The following is a 17593-nucleotide window of genomic DNA, read 5'->3' as shown; positions in this document are numbered from 1 at the left end:
CTCAAGATGCTGCCTCCTGGGTATAAGTCTTCATTTTGCCCCAGGTAAAACTTAACTCTCAACTTTTAGAGTGTGCATTTTTTTTTAAGTTAACTGTCCAAAGTAGCAGGAAAGAATTTATTAAAATCCTGGTCAGGTAGGCCTCTGGCAGAGGAGGGTGAGAGAAGAGAATTCAAGTTGCTATACAGGTTTTCCAGATAAGAAAGTGACAGAGAACAGGGAACAGAATCCATGTAAATCCTAAGAACTACTAGGTGGATATGAAAGGGGGAGAAATCTAACAAAAGAAGTAAACTGGAGTTCCTGTTGTGGCTCAGAGGTATCCATGAGGATGCAGGATTGATCCCTGGCCTTTCAGTGGGTTAAAGATCTGGCATTGCTGTAAGCTGTGGCTTGGATGTGGCTCGGATACGGTGTTGCTGTGGCATAGGTTGGCAGCTGCAGCTACAATTCTACCCCTAGCCTGCGAACTTCCATATGCCACAGTTGTAGCCCTAAAAAGCAAAAAAAAAAAAAAAAAGGCAAGGCAAAGCAGAGCAAAGGGGATAAAGTTTTTGTTTGGGAGAAACCAAACAAGCAAAAACAAGAAAAAGAAAATGAATTTGACTTCCTGAATTTGGGCTGGTAGAGATGCTGCTGGGGACCAGTGGTAAGCTGAATGTAAAAAGCAATGCCAGTCTGAAAAGCTAGTCTTTGTTATAGATAATTATTGTTATCATTTTTTAATGGCTGCATCCGCAGCATATGGAAGTTTCCAGGCTAGTGAATCAGAGCTACAGCTGCTGGCCTACAGCACAGCCACAGCAATGTGGGATCCAAATCACACCTGTGACCTACACCACAGTTCATGGCAATGCTGGATCCCTGACCCACTGAGCTAGGCCAGGGATTGAACCCGTATCCCCATGGATACTAGTTGGATTCATATCCTCTGCACCACAATGGGAACTCCCTAGGTAAATTTTGAAGGGCAGTAGTATTTTGGTTATGGTTTTATTTCAAACAATTGCATTATGTCTTGTAAGATGATATAAAGATGAAGAGGTACATTGGTACAAAGGGCCCAGAATAGTTTTCTCTCCAATAAGAGGTGGCTCAAGGTGGCCCAGACTCACTAGGACAAGGAGCGTGGGGGTACATCAAACCAGAAACCCTATTGGATACCAGGCTCAAGATCAAGAAGAGAATAGTCTCAAATATGGCCAAGTTAGGAAGATGTGCAGAGTCAAAAAGAGAGATTCAAGGAGAAAAGATAATAAAGCTGGAGGTAAGCATCACATCATCAAGAATATCAGCTAGCATTTGTGGCTTTGAAAGTTAAGTGAGAGCTGATTCCAAAAGTTAATTCCCAGTTCAATGGGCAAGTATCAGTTAGGTGAACTTAACTAAGTTCTTTTTTTTTTTTTTTTTTTCAGCCTTAGTCTGCTTATAAGCAAAGAGGAAGATCAACATTTTTCTTCCTAGTGCTGCACCCCAACCCCTACAAGTGATTGTGAAAATCAGATTATAAGTGGTGTAAGCAGAAAAGGCCATGAAATGTCAGGGGATCTTCAAATGCAAAGTGACAATATTATAAAGTCATTATTTCTCTAATGCTACTCTGGCTTCTTGAGTCAATGAGATGGGTGGTCTGTTTGTGAGCTGTTATGTTGCAAGTGAGAAAACTTTCAGAATGATAATCTTAGCACAGAAGATAAGTCCAAGCAAACAATACAGTGGAAGCTCCTTTATCTGGTGAGAATTAATATTGCCATTATCAAAACCCCCAACTCTTGGACTAGTGACTCTATTGTTTCCACTGCAGCAGGAGGGTTGATTTTTCACTACAAGATATAGCATGCACCCCAATAACTGTTGCTGAAATTTACCACAAAATGAGCAAATATCTCACTCTCAGGGACTCTATTATTCTTTAAGATGAAAGTGAAGCAAAAAGCCTAGCTTACCTCTAAGACCCCATGCTGAAGCCACCCACTGAATTATAAACTCTGCCTTATTCATGTCACTATGAGCATAAAGCACGGCAATCTCTAGGGTATGTATAAGAAAGAGTAGAGAACCTATTGACAAAACCATGTGACTATTGAATTCTTGGCACAGACACTAATAATTATCTATCCAATGGCCATTCTTCCCTTGCACCACCCACTCCATCCCGCCACCCTCCTCAACTCACACACATGCTTTCTCCTCACCAATCTGATTTGTTCAGGGAAGCAGTATGGCCATCTAAACACTGAGGTATCACCTCACATTAGTCAGAGATGCCATCATCAAATGGTCCACCATCAATAAATCCTGGAGAAGGGATGGAAAAAAGAGAACCCTCCTATGATGTTGGTGGGGATGTATGTTAGTACATCCACTGTGGAAAACTGTATGGATGTTCACCAAAAACTAAAAATAGAACTACCATATGATCCAACAATTTAAGTTCTAGGCATATATCCAGAAAAATCATCATTCAAAAAGAATGTGCATGTGCACCCCAAAGTTCAGTGCAGCATTCTTTACAATAACCAACCTAAATGGAAGCAACTTAAATGTCCATCAACAGAGGAATGTATAAAAATGGTGTGGTACATGTATACAATGGAATGTTACTCAGCCATAAAAAAGAATGAAATTATGCCTCTTGAAGCAACCTATATGGACCTGGAGATTATCATACTAAGTGAAGTAAGTCAGATAGAAAAAGGCAAATATCATATGATATCACTTATAAGTGGAATCATTTTTAATGATGCAAATGAACTTATTTACAAAACAGAAATAGACTCACAGACTTTGATAACAAACATGGTTGCAAAAGGGGAAGGATAGGAGGGGGGAAGGATGGATTGGGGGTTTTGGATTGGCAAATGCATGCTTTTGTATGTGGAAAGGATGATTAATGTGGATCTGCCATATAGCAGAGGGAAATCTACATAATGTTCTGTGATAACCTATGTGGGAATGGATATATGTGTATGATATATGGCTATAACACTGCTGCACAGCAAAAATTAACACACTGTAAAACAAATATACTTCAATAAAATCAATTTAAATAAATAAATAAATATTGTAACTGCCTAGTCTCCCCTGTAGACAATGGTTGTCCTATGGCACACGTCCAACCAATGAACTGTAGGCAAATATCCCTGGATAAAAGGGCTTAGCCTTGCTAAAAAGACACCCCTCCACCATTCACTTTATTTCCTGCAATGATGAGGCCTGGAGACACAGCTGCCATGCCATCTTCCACCAGGAGGTGACATACAGGAGGATGAAGGCTGGCCCAGGGCAGATGAAGTCAGCCTGAGTCCGTAGGGCCATTGTTGGAACTGGGCAGCTGCCCCACTGCCTCTGTGCTTTTTATTAAGTGAGCAAAACAAATGCATTGTTTAAACTTTTTTCAGCCAGACTTTCTTTTATTTTTACATGAACATATTCCTAATTAACAAGAGATAATTAAGGGATAATGGGTCTATGAGCCCTATCAGTTCATCTTAGCCATTTATTAGCCATTTACTGGGAAGATAGTGAAGACAAGTAAGAATGACATGGAAATTCTGGAGAGATGACACAGAGGGACCTGTGTTTACTGATATATCATACTTTTGACATAAGTAGAAAAGGCTAATGGCATTTGAAAGGCAGCAAACTGTGGACATGACTCTGGCAGGGTTATTCAATCTATTAACCTATGAATATTTACTGAAGCCCTGTTCTAAACCTAGCATCCCCTTTTTCTTTCTTTTGTCAATACCATTCTTTAGAATGCCAAGATTATTCATGGGTGAAAAAGGAGACTCATCATCAAGGATCTTAAAGTGCCTCAGGGAAACGTCAGACATTGATCTACTGGAAACTTCTGTAACTTACCCACTTACTTAGCCATGGAGCATGTAACAGATACAAATTTATTCTACTTTTTTAAAAAAACTTCTATTGATTGTTGTCCTAAGTGGACAAAAAAACTTTGAAAGCCAAGTGAAATTGAGCTGAGTTTCTAAGCCTTGTAAAATAACACACCTAATGCTAACCATAATAATGTGATGCTGCTTGAAAATTATACCTAAGTAATAACTAATACACAGGAATGATGGCAATTACTTGTATACAAACTAGCCACTTCTCCAGGCTTTCTCCTCATTTTCCAATGCCTAAAATTAACACAACAGCCATGGGATTATTGTTTTAATGTCCTCACATATACCCAAACATATGCACTCAGAAAACTATAAAGTAGATCAAACACCTTCCCCTACCAGAGGAGAGGGCCTCTTGTTCCTGGTTGCCCACAGGCCTCCCATGGCCAGGCTCACTCACTGACCTCTAGGGCTGAGGTTTTCTCTCCTTCATTCATATACCAGAATCCTGTCAACTCGTGCTCCCTCTATCCTCACTTTAAAGTTACTGACAGGAGTTCCCGTCGTGGCGCAGTGGTTAACGAATCCGACTAGGAACCATGAGGTTGCGGGTTCGATCCCTGCCCTTGCTCAGTGGGTTGACGATCCGGCGTTGCCGTGAGCTGTGGCAGACGTGGCTCGGATCCCGAGGTGCTGTGGCTGTGGCATAGGCTGGCAGCTACAGCTCCGATTAGACCCCTAGCCTGGGAAACTCCATATGCCATGGGAGCGGCCCAAGAAATAGCAAAAAGACAAAAAAAAAAAAAAAGCTAAAACTAAAGTTACTGACAATTGAAGCACTATGTCCCAGAGGCAAGGAAGCTTAAATGAGCAAGACTTCCCACCATTAGACAATGAAAATAAAAACACCATCTCCACAGTGTTCTATGCTCAGGACTAATTTTTTTTTTTATGGCCGCACCCCCAGCATATGGAGGTTCCCAGGCTAGGGGTCTAATTGGAGCCACAGCTGCGGGCCTACACCACAGCCACAGCAATGCAGGATCTGAGCCATGTCTGTGGCCTATACCACAGCTCATGGCAACACTGGATCTTTAACCCACTGTGCAAGGGCAAGGATCAAACCCACAACCTCATGGTTCCTAGCGGATTCATTCCTGCTGAGCCACAACGGGAACTCCCAAGAACTCTTCAAAGTGTTTTACATACATTTGCTTATTTAATCCTCAGTTAACAACCCCATGAGGCAGATATTAGTACACCCATCTTACAGGGAAGGAGTGGAAGTGAGGTAGAGAGGTTAAATATGTTAGGATATAGTACATGATAGTATAGGTAAGCATGTTATAGTATAGGATAAATAGGTGCAGTATAGGACAAGTACACTATAGTACAGGATACAGTGTGTAATAGTATAGAAAAAATATGCTATATAGTATTGAATATAGTATGTGATACTATCGAATATACTGCATTATAGTATAGGACATGGATGTTATAAGATAGCATATTATAGTATAGGATAAAGATGTTATAGTATATGATATAGTATGTTATGGTTTAGGACACAGAATGTTATGGTATGGATATAGTACCTTATAGAATAAGATATGTTATAGTATAGGATATAGTATATTATAAGATAAGCACATTGCAGTATAGGATACAGGACATTATAATATAGCATAAGTATATTATAGTATAGAACATAGTCTATTATAATATAGGATATAGTATGTGATAGTATTAAGATATATAGAATAGGATATAGTATGATATAATATAGGATAAAGTACATTATAGGGTAAGTATGTTAAAATATAGAATATAATGTAGGATACAGTATAGAATATGGTATGGTATGGTATAGGATATGGTGCCTTATAGAACAGGATTTAGTACATAATAAGATAAGTGTATTATAGTACAGGACAAGAGGCAGAGGCACGGTTTGAACCCAGGCAGTCTGGCTCTGGAATATGATCCCCTAATTTAGCTTTGTTCCCAGGGCATCATAAGAACTTGGATGGATCTCAGATTGAGGCTTTCACTGGTTATCTTCTGTATCCCCTCAACCCTGTCTTCATGAAGACCCAGTCTTCATCCTTCTCTTCCTTGCTCTGTATCCTGCAGACTGAATTCTATCTGCATCTCCCAGACTCCCTTGGCTTCTGGCTTCCAACTGGCCAGTGTGAAGGGTTGACAAGAGATGAGAGGGAGAGAAGAGGGCATTTATTACCCTCAATGCTTTCCCCACTCCCTCACCGCAGTGCCAAACAAGGCTACTTTAGAAGCTCCTGCTGAGTAGTGATGCTCATGGACTCTGGTCATAATGTCTCCTCTTGCCCTTCTCTAGGCCTGGGGAAGTTCATAGCTCTTTGGTGGCCGGTCTCTGGGTGTTTCCCCATCCTTTGTGGTTTGCCTGAATCCTGTACACATTCATTAACCTCTCTTTGCCTGACACTTTCAAGTATGTCACTGATTTTCCTCCCTGGCCCTCACCTACACTAAGTTTCCTATGACAGAGAATCCTCCCTAGTCAAGGTGGTCTCAGAAGGGGCACATCTTTGTGACACTTGGTTATTTATTGCTTATATAATCTTGGGTCTTCAAAATAGGTTAATTGACAAAAAGAGATTCTTTAAAATAATAAGAGTTAGGAGTTCCCATCGTGGTTCAGTGGCTAACGAATCCAACTAGGAACCATGAATTTGCAGGTCCAATCCCTGGCCTTGCTCGGTGGGTTAAGGATCTGGCATTGCCATGAGCTGTGGTGTATGTTGCAGATGTAGCTCAGATCTGGAGTTGCTATGGCTCTGAAGTAGGCTGGTGGCTACAGCTCTGATTAGACTCCTAGCCTGGGAACCTCTCTATGCCATGGGAGTGGCCCTAGAAAAGGAAAAAAGAAAAGTAAATACATAAATAAAAATAAAATATTGAGTCAATATGCCAGAAAGGTAAAAGTATAATGTTATACATCTAATAATAAAAAATGCAAATGTATGAAACAAAAATTGACAGAAGGAAAGACAAAGCCCATTCTAGCTGAACATTTTAACATATCGCTCTCAAAAATGGTACAGTAATTAAACAATAAAAGCAGAAAATCTGAAAAACTGACCCTCTCTTCATACCATTATCCACCATATCTGTATCATAAAATTTAGAGAGAAGATAATTTTATTTTTATTTATTAACTTTATTTATCTATTTATTTATTTATTTTTGTCTTTTTGCCTTTTCTAGGGCTACACCCATGGCATATGGAGGTTCCCAGGCTAGGGGTCTAATCGGAGCTGTAGCCTCCAGCCTACGCCAGAGCCACAACAACATGGGATCCATCTGAGCTGCATCTGCACCATATGTCCAGCTGCTTTTGCAACCTACACCACAGCTCACAGCAACACCAGATCCTTAACCCACTGAGTGAGGCCAGGGATCGAACCTACATCTTCACGGTTCTTAGGTGGAATCGTTAACCACTAAGTCAGGATGGGAACTCCGAGAAAATAATTTTAAATACTAGCACCCTGGTGATACTGCCTATCAAGCTAGGTGCCAGTGAACTCTAGACTCCCTTAACAAGGAGGATATGAAAAGTAGAGGGCTCTTAAAACTTGAAAAAGTCTATAAAGAGGGAATTTTCCATACATAGGAAAGGCTGGAAGCTCAAAAGACATAATCTGGTTATGATTGAATCCATTTATATAAAGTGCTAAATGTCATTGATGATGTTAGAAGTCAAGATAGTGACTATTCTTGGGACATAATAACCAGAAGATGGCATAAAGTGGATGCTCAGGAAACTGATTAGATTTTGTCAGTTGATCTACATGCTGGTTACACAGCTGTATTCAATTTGTAAAAACTCTTCCAGCTATACCTCATGATGTATGCACTTTTTGGAATTTGGGAGTGTATAATATTTTTTAACAACAAAATATTTTACAAAGAAAAACTCTAGGAACTTCACGTTTTAATTTCAGTTATTGGTTTAGCTTCATTAATTTTAGTCATAAAAAAAGAAATAACCATACAAAGTTATTTGATAGCCCATTGTGGCTGGAATGTGTGTGTTTGAGGAAAACATTTGCCCTCAATTCATTACCACAAATCACAAAGTGGTCTGCAAATTAGATAACTAGGAATTACATTTAATAAAACAGAAGGTCTTCCTGTTAATTCCTGGTTGGGGTTGCTGGCCCCCGTTATTCATTCTTTCCTGTATCCATGCACTATGCTATGAGTTTGTTAAAAAAGAAATTTCCTCCTGCCTCAACTGATGATGTGCATTTCCCTTACCATTGCCTTTGGGCTTGATCACATGACATTCTTTAGCCAATTATAAATGTGCAGGAGTGCCAGTACCAAGGCTCAGGCTTCAGAGGCCTCACATATTTCTATTTCCTCTTTTGTGTCTCTGCCATTGCCCTCAGAAGAGTTTTCTCCAGGCAATTGCTGTCTCTTTATCCTGAACTTCAGAATGAAACACATGGAGCAAACCTGAGACAGGTGGGCCCTCAAATTGAAGCAGGAACATCCTGACAAACCAGCAGACATATGAGCTAAGGAAATGCTTATCATAAACAACTGAGATTTTTGTAGTTGTTTTTTGACAAAGCAGCAGCTAGTCACTATACCAGCCAAGCAGAAAGATGTGATTGAAGTAAATTGTACAATTCTATCTGATTCTTCCAAGTTATAAGACCATTCACAATGCAGACTGTACCAGATCTTAAAATATTAATATTGTTGTTGTTGTGATGATAATGATGATGTCAGGCTTCTGATATTCATGCATAGTTCACAGTTTTAGAGTATCCAAGAGCAAGCCCAGGTCAAATGTAGAGAACAGTGCAAGATGCCAGGTAAGAGATACAAAGGAAATTTGTAGGTAGACCACAGAGTGCTTAAGTTTCTTAGCTTTTGGTTTTGTGGTTCATTTATAGATTTCTGTCTTCTTAGGTCCTGAATAAAGATTTCTATTGTCCGGTGAAGCCTTGTGGAACATATTCCTTGAAAATTTTTCCCACTATCCTTTTCGCCTATGAGCCATGCCCTTGCTATTTAGACTGTGATTCGGTCAATGGATTCCAGGCAAACTGAACAGAAGAGCCCCTCCCTATTGGCAAAGGAGGCCAACTTTTCCCCCTCACATCTAATGAGAGAGTTAATACCTTTCTGTCCTCAGACTGCTCTTTATTCTCCTCCCTCAAAACTATGTGCTCTGATATCCTGGTATTGGAACCTCAGCTCAGGTTTGTGTCCCAGAGCTTGTTAAGTCCTTCAGTCTCTTGTCAGCCCATATCTCACTGCACTCAGACTGCAGTGGGCAAGAGTGAGTTCTGCCTTGGCAAGCCCTTGAAGATCATTGGTTTTAAAATTTTAAAAGGCCCTCCTGAGAGCTTAAGCAGAGATAGCAAAAGATAGCACATCAATAGTTTTTGGTGGAAGTGCTGACTTCCTGACAGTCAGCAGCTTCATTTGCATCCTTAGCATGAGTCAATCTAGAATCCAGCCTCTGTCAGAATAAGAATGGAGTTTAGAGTGCCTGGTGTGGATCTGAGAAAGACATCCATTTGGAATCAGACATGACAGGGGCCCACATGACTTTCAACTCACAGATTTTCTTGAGGCTAAGTGAATGAGAAAGAAGTAAAATGTACTAAAGGCCTGTCATATGCTTGGTGAAATGCTTAGAATTTTCATGCATATCTCATTTAATCCTCATAACAGCCCTGCAAGGTCTGTTTTTCCTTTTGTAAATGAGAAAATGGAGGGCTCAAGGAGATTACACACATTCAATGCCATGTGATTGGTAAAAATGAGAGTGCAAATTGGAATCTGGTTCTATCCCACTGTGCTCTTAGAACCCAGAGGATGAATGTGACCACAGAACTTATTTATCAATGACAAGTATTTTTCAAAAGTCCAAACAGCCTTATCTCAATGACAAGGTGTAAATCTTCCCCTAGAATCCAAGCTGGACATTCAGCCCCCCATCAGCTATTGTTGCCACTGTCAGAGAATGCTGTGTTGGAGGGATTCACTTTGCATAGAGACAGAGAGCCTGGTAGATTTCTGGACACCCTCAGATCACTGTGTCAACAACACGAACAGTCCTGTTGCCACTGCACAGCAGATGGTGCTGTCAGGATACTTTGAGAGGAAACAAGACAGACCTGCTTCCAACACAGAAAAAGAAAAAGGCAGATGTGTAATCTCACCAAGACACATCTGAACTTCAAGAACAAAACTTTGAGATAACTCATGCGCATTCTGTCTTAGTACATTTCATAACTTAGACACAGGCCACTCTATGAAGCTCATTATGAGTTTGAAACAAATCTGGATTCCAATGTAGGTAATATTTGTTAAGTATTAATTATGTGTCCATCAATGGGCTAGGACTTTCACCTGGGTTGTTTTGCTCACCTTCCTCACCAGCCCTATAAATAAAGAATCTCTGTGGCCTGAGAAAACTGAGAGCCACACATGTTAAGTACCATGGACAACAGTACCCTACAGCTGGTAAATGGTGGTAAAGCTGCATTTCAACTTCACTCTCTTGAAGAGTAGTTGAGAATTCCTAGCTCCAAACTGTGGTAACTGGCTGTAATCACTTGGATTTTTAATAATTATAAAATAGCAAGAATTCCACATTAGTAAAAGTAAGAAATTTAGATGGTACCATGTTGGCAAGAATGTGCAAAAATGGGAAACTTCATAAACTGCTACTGGAATTATGAGCCTGCACAGCCATTTTGGAAATAATTCTGCTTGTAGATGGTGAAGATAAGTGTGTAGTATACTTGAAATCCCAACACTCCCACTCCAAGGCATATTCCCTAAGGAAATCTTAGGTTCAAAATGAGCCAAGGATGTTCATGGGTGTCCTGTTTGTAGAAGCAGAAAATTGAAGGCAGCCTGGTTTATTCATTAGAGAAATGAAATCAAATGGAGACTCCAACTGTGGAATTAGAAGCAATGAACTAGATGTTCAGCATGACAAAGCAACATAACTAAATCTCAGAAAATTAGAGTCAAGTGACAAAAGTAAAAAAACAATAAAGACTATAGTGTGATACCACCCCCAAAATAGATACATGTTACATTTTCTAAGAACCCATACATACTCAAGGATATACATCTGACACATTGAAGACGGTGCCTAGGGAGGAATTGGCCATGGACAAAGAACAGGGGGGAGGCTAAAACATAAAAAGAGAAATAAAAATAAAATGAGAGTGGAAACTTTGATAATAATGCACCATGAGCTGAGAAGAAGGCCAGTCTTAACTCCATGCTTCTGAGACCAAGCCAATAAAGTATGGACTGCATGAAGTGGGCAGAGAGCATAGGAAGGTGACAGGAAATGGGTAATAGTGATACCAGAATCTGGGTTCTTGTTCATGGCGGTCAAAGAATGAACTCCGAGAACACACAGGCAGCAAACAAGCAAATTCTTTATTAAAGAAAAGCAAATAGCTCCCAGGGCTGCTGGGAGGGGGGAAGAAGAGCCCACCTTTTCTATTGTCCTTTAGGGATTTTTATCTCTTAAAGGTGGGGAGGGTCACCAACGTGGAGTCCAGAAAAATGTGGTTTTCTCCCATTGGCCTTGCTCAATTACCTATATTGGTCCTTGTCCAGTAGGGGTTTTAGGGTTGGAAGTGTCCCATGTAAGTTTTAAGGTTTCTTTGTTCTTGTCTTTCCTTAGATTATGTCACCATTCCTCTCACTCCTTTTCTATCAGTTGAGGAGTAGGATAGAGATTCACATTTCCTATAGTAAACAAAGTCTGTGGGGAATTTGCACTTCCTAGAATAAAACAAGACCTGTGGAGGTGTTACTGCCTGCAGCCCTTAAGCCACAAATGTTAATCAATAGCCATATCAGAAGAATGTATTGGAGCCCATGCTCCTACACGAACTACCTGAGTTAATATTCCGCCTCAATTGGAAAACCCAAGATCCTTAATTACCATCAGGCTCTTTCAGTCAAGATTCTGTCATTATCATTGGATGAAACCCTTGCAGTCACAGGGACCATTGATAATTTCTATCATTCAGTCCCAATTTCTCTTCTGTGACTCTGAAGAGCTCTAAACCACACAAGGTGTACAGTATGAGCCCAGTCCCATCTCTAGCTCCCAGGAGAAATGATCAATACAAATGACTGTTGTGGTTACATGTGAACTTGTACCCCAGTTTACTATAAAACAACTGGCTTTGCCAATGACATAAAGGAGAAAGGTAAACCGTTACTTGTTCTGTGGAGGAAAACACATCTCTCATTGGCCACCAATGCTAACCCATTCTTCCACCTTCTCTAACATGCTGTGGCTTTCCAGTTATCCCTCAATTAGGTGAAGAAATTCCAGGAAACCCGAAATCAGGAAAAGATAATTTGAGGTCCTCAGAAAGATAACTGGAGAAAATTAACTTCCTAAATTGCCATCCAGACTGCAGGCTCCCTTGTTCTTAATAAACAAGCAAATAAGCAAGCAACAAAGAAATCAGAAGCAGTTACATTTGCAGCCAGGGAGCAATTTTAAGAAAAAAAAAAAAAAGGCTCAATAAGTAAACAATATTTTCTAGAGCATGGAACACAGGCAAAATGAAAACAGGAGGAATCCTGTTGAGGTGTGCAAACAGTAATACAAATCAGAAGATTCTGTCCTGGAGTTCCCATCGTGGCGCAGTGGTTAACAAATCTGACTAGGAACCATGAGGTTGCAGGTCCAATCCCTGGCCTTGCTCAGTGGGTTAATGATCTGGCATTGCCATGAGCTGTGGTTTAGGTCAAAGACATGGTGTGGCTCTGGCATAGGCCGGCAGCTACAGCTCCAATTAGACCCCTAGCCTGGGAACCTCCATATGCCTGGGGAGTGGCCCAAGAAATGGCAAAAAGACAAAAAAAAAAAAAAAAGATTCTGTCCTATAGAGAATACAAGGAAGTTCAAAAATACATTCCAAGGACAACTTAAAAGATTGAATAATTACTAGCATCCAAGTTTATATTTAAAATAAATCCCAGACATTCATTTAGTTAATGCATACAGTCGTATGGTAGCCAAAAGAAAATCAAATTGCTATGATGAGAACATTTGCAAATGTCACATGAGAAAGCCATTTTTCAGACAATATATTTTTAAATGTCTTTTAAAAGGACCAGAGTTACACAAAACTCAATCAAATGAAAATTCAAGATCCATGTTTTAAACTGTTGCCAAATGTTAAACAATCTAGGAAATTTTCAAGATTCTAGGATTAAGGCGGTGGGGAGATAAATAATTTCTAAATAATTTAGAAGTTTAGGGACCCTATACTATACATGTGATTTTATGAAACATATTTTGGAGGGGGGCCCCAGGCATGGCATATGGAAGTTCCCAGGCTAGGGGTTGTATCACAATTACAGCTGCTGGTCTACACCATAGCCAAAGTGAGGCGGAATATTAACTCAGGTAGTTCGTGTAGGAGCATGGGCTCCAATACATTCTTCTGATATGGCTATTGATTAACATTTGTGGCTTAAGGGCTGCAGGCAGTAACACCTCCACAGGTCTTGTTTTATTCTAGGAAGTGCAAATTCCCCACAGACTTTGTTTACTATAGGAAATGTGAATCTCTATCCTACTCCTCAACTGATAGAAAAGGAGTGAGAGGAATGGTGACATAATCTAAGGAAAGACAAGAACAAAGAAACCTTAAAACTTACATGGGACACTTCCAACCCTAAAACCCCTACTGGACAAGGACCAATATAGGTAATTGAGCAAGGCCAATGGGAGAAAACCACATTTTTCTGGACTCCACGTTGGTGACCCTCCCCACCTTTAAGAGATAAAAATCCCTAAAGGACAATAGAAAAGGTGGGCTCTTCTTCCCCCCTCCCAGCAGCCCTGGGAGCTATTTGCTTTTCTTTAATAAAGAATTTGCTTGTTTGCTGCCTGTGTGTTCTCGGAGTTCATTCTTTGACCGCCATGAACAAGAACCCAGATTCCCGTACCATCTTTCCTATATCAATAGCAATGCCAGATCTGAGCCGCATCTGCAACCTACACCACAGCTCACATCAACACCAGATCCTTGACCCACTGAGCAAGGCCAGGGATCAAACCACATTCTCATGGATACAATTCAGATTCATTTCCATTGTGCCACAATGGGAACTCCTGAAACACATTTTTTTATAACTGGAAATCTTTCCTTAAACAACTCCTTTCCCCAAACCCCACAACCTGATCCCATTTAATGACATTTAACGTTCAGGGGTATTTTATATTCTTTTCCAATGGACTTTCATCCTTCAGATGGCAATGGCTCCCAATACTTTTTAATCAGTCTTCTCTAGTCCCCTTCCAGAATCATTTCAAATAATATGTGATCAATACATCTTTTCAATTCTCTAGGCAAACTGGAATTAAAATGAAATCTAAGTTTTCTTTTTCTTTTTTTTTTTGGTGTTTTTGCCTTTTCTAGGGCCACTTCCAGTGGCATATGGAGGTTCCCAGGCTAGGGGTCTAATTGGAGCTATAGCCACCAGCCTACACCAGAGCCATAGCACCTTGGCATCTGAGCTGCATCTGCAACCTACACCACAGCTCACAGCAATGCCGGATCCTTAAACCATTGAGCAAGGCCAGGGATCAAACCTGCAACCTCATGGCTCCTAGTCAGATTCGTTAACCACTGAGCCATGACGGGAACTCCAGCAAAGTCTTTATTAAAGGAAAGCAGATAGCTCCCAGGGCTGCTGGGATGGGGGAGATTCCTGAATGTTGACTCTAAAAATCAGTGATGCCCTGCAAGGCATCACTAGATGGGCTATAAAATAAATTATGCAAAGGCCTCCTGGTATTAGTTAAATAGATATACAACATTATCACACTTAATTTGTTAGCTTTTTTTTTTTTTTAATACTTAAGGGAAAAAAAATCCTATACCTTCAGGTAGCTTAGAATCTAATGGGGAAGACATCAGGGTAGAGGGATAAAAGCCCCCTACGTTTTTTTTTTTTTTTTAATACTTAAGGGGAAAAAAATCCTATACCTTCAGGTAGCTTAGAATCTAATGGGGAAGACATCAGGGTAGAGGGATAAAAGCATACAGTGACAAATAATACGGTAGCAATAATTACAGGCTTTTTATAGGAGTATACATACCATACTTGGGAAGAGGAGAAGGTAGGTCAGAGCTAGCTACCTGTAGAATATGATGGCCAAGCAAAAACAAAGCAGGCCAGGGGGCAAGGAGAGGACAATAAAGACTAAATCATCATCTCAACTTTCTACATTCACAGGCTTTAATATCCTGGAATGTTTAAGGCCAACATGGAATATAAGTGAAACTTTATAACAACAAGCTAACAAATTAAGTGTGCTAATGTTGTATATCTATTTAACTAATACCAGGAGGCCTTTGCATAGTTTATTTTATAGCCCATCTAGTGATGCCTTGCAGGGCATCACTGATTTTTAGAGTCAACATTCAGGAATCTCACTGTGAACTGGGGTTTGGTACTTGCCATCAGCCTATACATGGATTAAATCATGAGCCCCTGCAGCTGCCAACCCAACCTGGAGCACTCCCTGATGGGAGTTCAGGGTGGAGACCATGAGTGAGGCACACTGTACTCTGGGAAAACAGCCAGAACAGGTCTCCAGATAGTTAGATATTTTTAGGAGAAGATTTTATGAGCCCATTTCTTGCCACTAAATCCTTCATGGTGATGTCTACTCTTTTTGACTAGAAAAACCTTCAAAAGACCAGTAGCAAACTTCTGTGAAATGTGTGCATGGCTGCATGTACCTCCCCCTCACCTTTATCACTGATATTATTTACCCCCTGCCTCTTTGAGGTGGTATTTTAGAGCTATCTGAAAGACCAATGCCTGGCTATTTTTAAAAAAAAAAACAAAGGATGTCACAGTCATCAGCTAGTGCAAGCACCTCCAAGGGTGAGCCAGAAAGCCCTTAGGGAACTCAGGAAAGAAAGAAGAATATCTGCCATCTAGTGGCCATCAGACTGCAGCCTCTCTTAACTTTGAGCCCTGGGAATTCAGGCTGTGAAAACACCCCAGATAACTGAGGTGCATATCAAAGTGATTTCAGTGAGTCCAGATCTTTGCATATTCCCATAGAAAAGCACTAAATTCCTTAAGTTGAGATATCTGATTTTCTGTTATTGGCAGTGATCTTTTCTTCCTACTACCTGCCCTTTTTGCAGAAACTCCTATCTATCCATCCTAACTCTCCCCTCCCCATCTCCTCAGAGCTGTTTTCTCAGGATTACTAGAGATGATGCCTCTTGGACTGAAGTCCTCATTTTGTCCCAAATAAAACTTAACTCTCAACTTTTAGGTTGTGCATCTTTTTTTTTTTGAGTTGATATCACTCATCTTTGGATTGCTCTCAGAAGCTGTCATGGTTCCCTACAACCCTGGGTTGGTTAATATCCTCATTCCTCATCTAGAATTTAGAAAAAAATAATGTAGGCAATCAGTAAAAATTATATTTTCTCTAACCACATTTTCAGACACAGCCTATGGCATTAATAACAAGTACCTCTGGGTAGAAATATTCAAAAACAAAATTGTGATGGTAGTTGCACAATTCCATAAATTTACTGCAATCATTGTATTTACTCATTTTAAAAAACATTTTGTGTTTTTATGGCCACACCCACAGCATATGGAAATTCCCAAGCTAGGGGTCAAATCAAAGCTGTAGCTGCTGGCCTGTGCCACAGCCAGAGCAATGTGGGACCTGAGTTGTGTCTTTGACCTACACCACAGCTCATGGCAACACCGGATCCTTAACCCACTGAGCGAGGCCGGGGATTGAACACATGTCCTCATGGATCCTAGTCAGGTTCATTAACCACTGAGCCACAACAGGAACTCCTGTATTTACTCTTGCTACTGTCAAGACATGCTTTGTTTTGTCCATAACAAATCATGGAATGGCAGACATTTTACACATTTATTAAAGTGAAAGTAAATTTTCAGAGAGGGGGAGAACTCACATGAATGCAAGGTTAACAAAAGAGGGCCTGACTCACTCTGCAATAGTCTGGTATACCCTACAATGCAACCTGAGTGGAGACTCAATTTGATCTTCTGATTGGTCTTGAGCAGGGGGAACAGGTTGCATGGGGAACAGGTTATATGGTGGCCAGGTGAGGAATGGGTTCTCTAGCAGGGAGTGAGCAGCCCAGGATGGTCAAGGTGGGGGAAGGGGCATTACAGTGAAACATGGCCAGAGGCTTTGGGGTTTAGGGTTTAATCTCCTTGAAGGAAACTTGAAGCCTAAAACACTCTTACAATGAGTGAATTTTAAGATGTGTAAATTATAATTCAATAAAGCACACTTAAAAGTTAGACTTTAAAAATTTATATATTATCCCTTTTAATGCATTTTTATACATTTCTATATGTTATTTATGTTATACAGGCATCAGCCTTACTTCAGCATCCTGATTCCTACCCCAACAAGCTTTGTGAACTCAGCAAGTAGCAAATCCCTCTGAAACTCAATTTCCTCACATTGAAGGTGAGTTTTGATATTATTTGCACATCAGTCTCATAGGGCAGATTGAGGGGTACATGAAAAAGTGCAAAATCAGTGCCAATTGGGGGCCTAGTAATTAATATAAGCTTAATAAATATTGGTTTTCTTCCTTCCTTCCCTTCCTTGAAGTATTTTTGGTAACAAATTTGAACATTGCAATGATAAT

Source organism: Phacochoerus africanus, chromosome 1, assembly GCF_016906955.1.
Source record: "Phacochoerus africanus isolate WHEZ1 chromosome 1, ROS_Pafr_v1, whole genome shotgun sequence".
Lineage (NCBI taxonomy): Eukaryota > Metazoa > Chordata > Mammalia > Artiodactyla > Suidae > Phacochoerus > Phacochoerus africanus.
The sequence above is the reverse complement of the archived record's forward strand: the minus strand, read 5'-3'. Positions refer to the sequence as shown.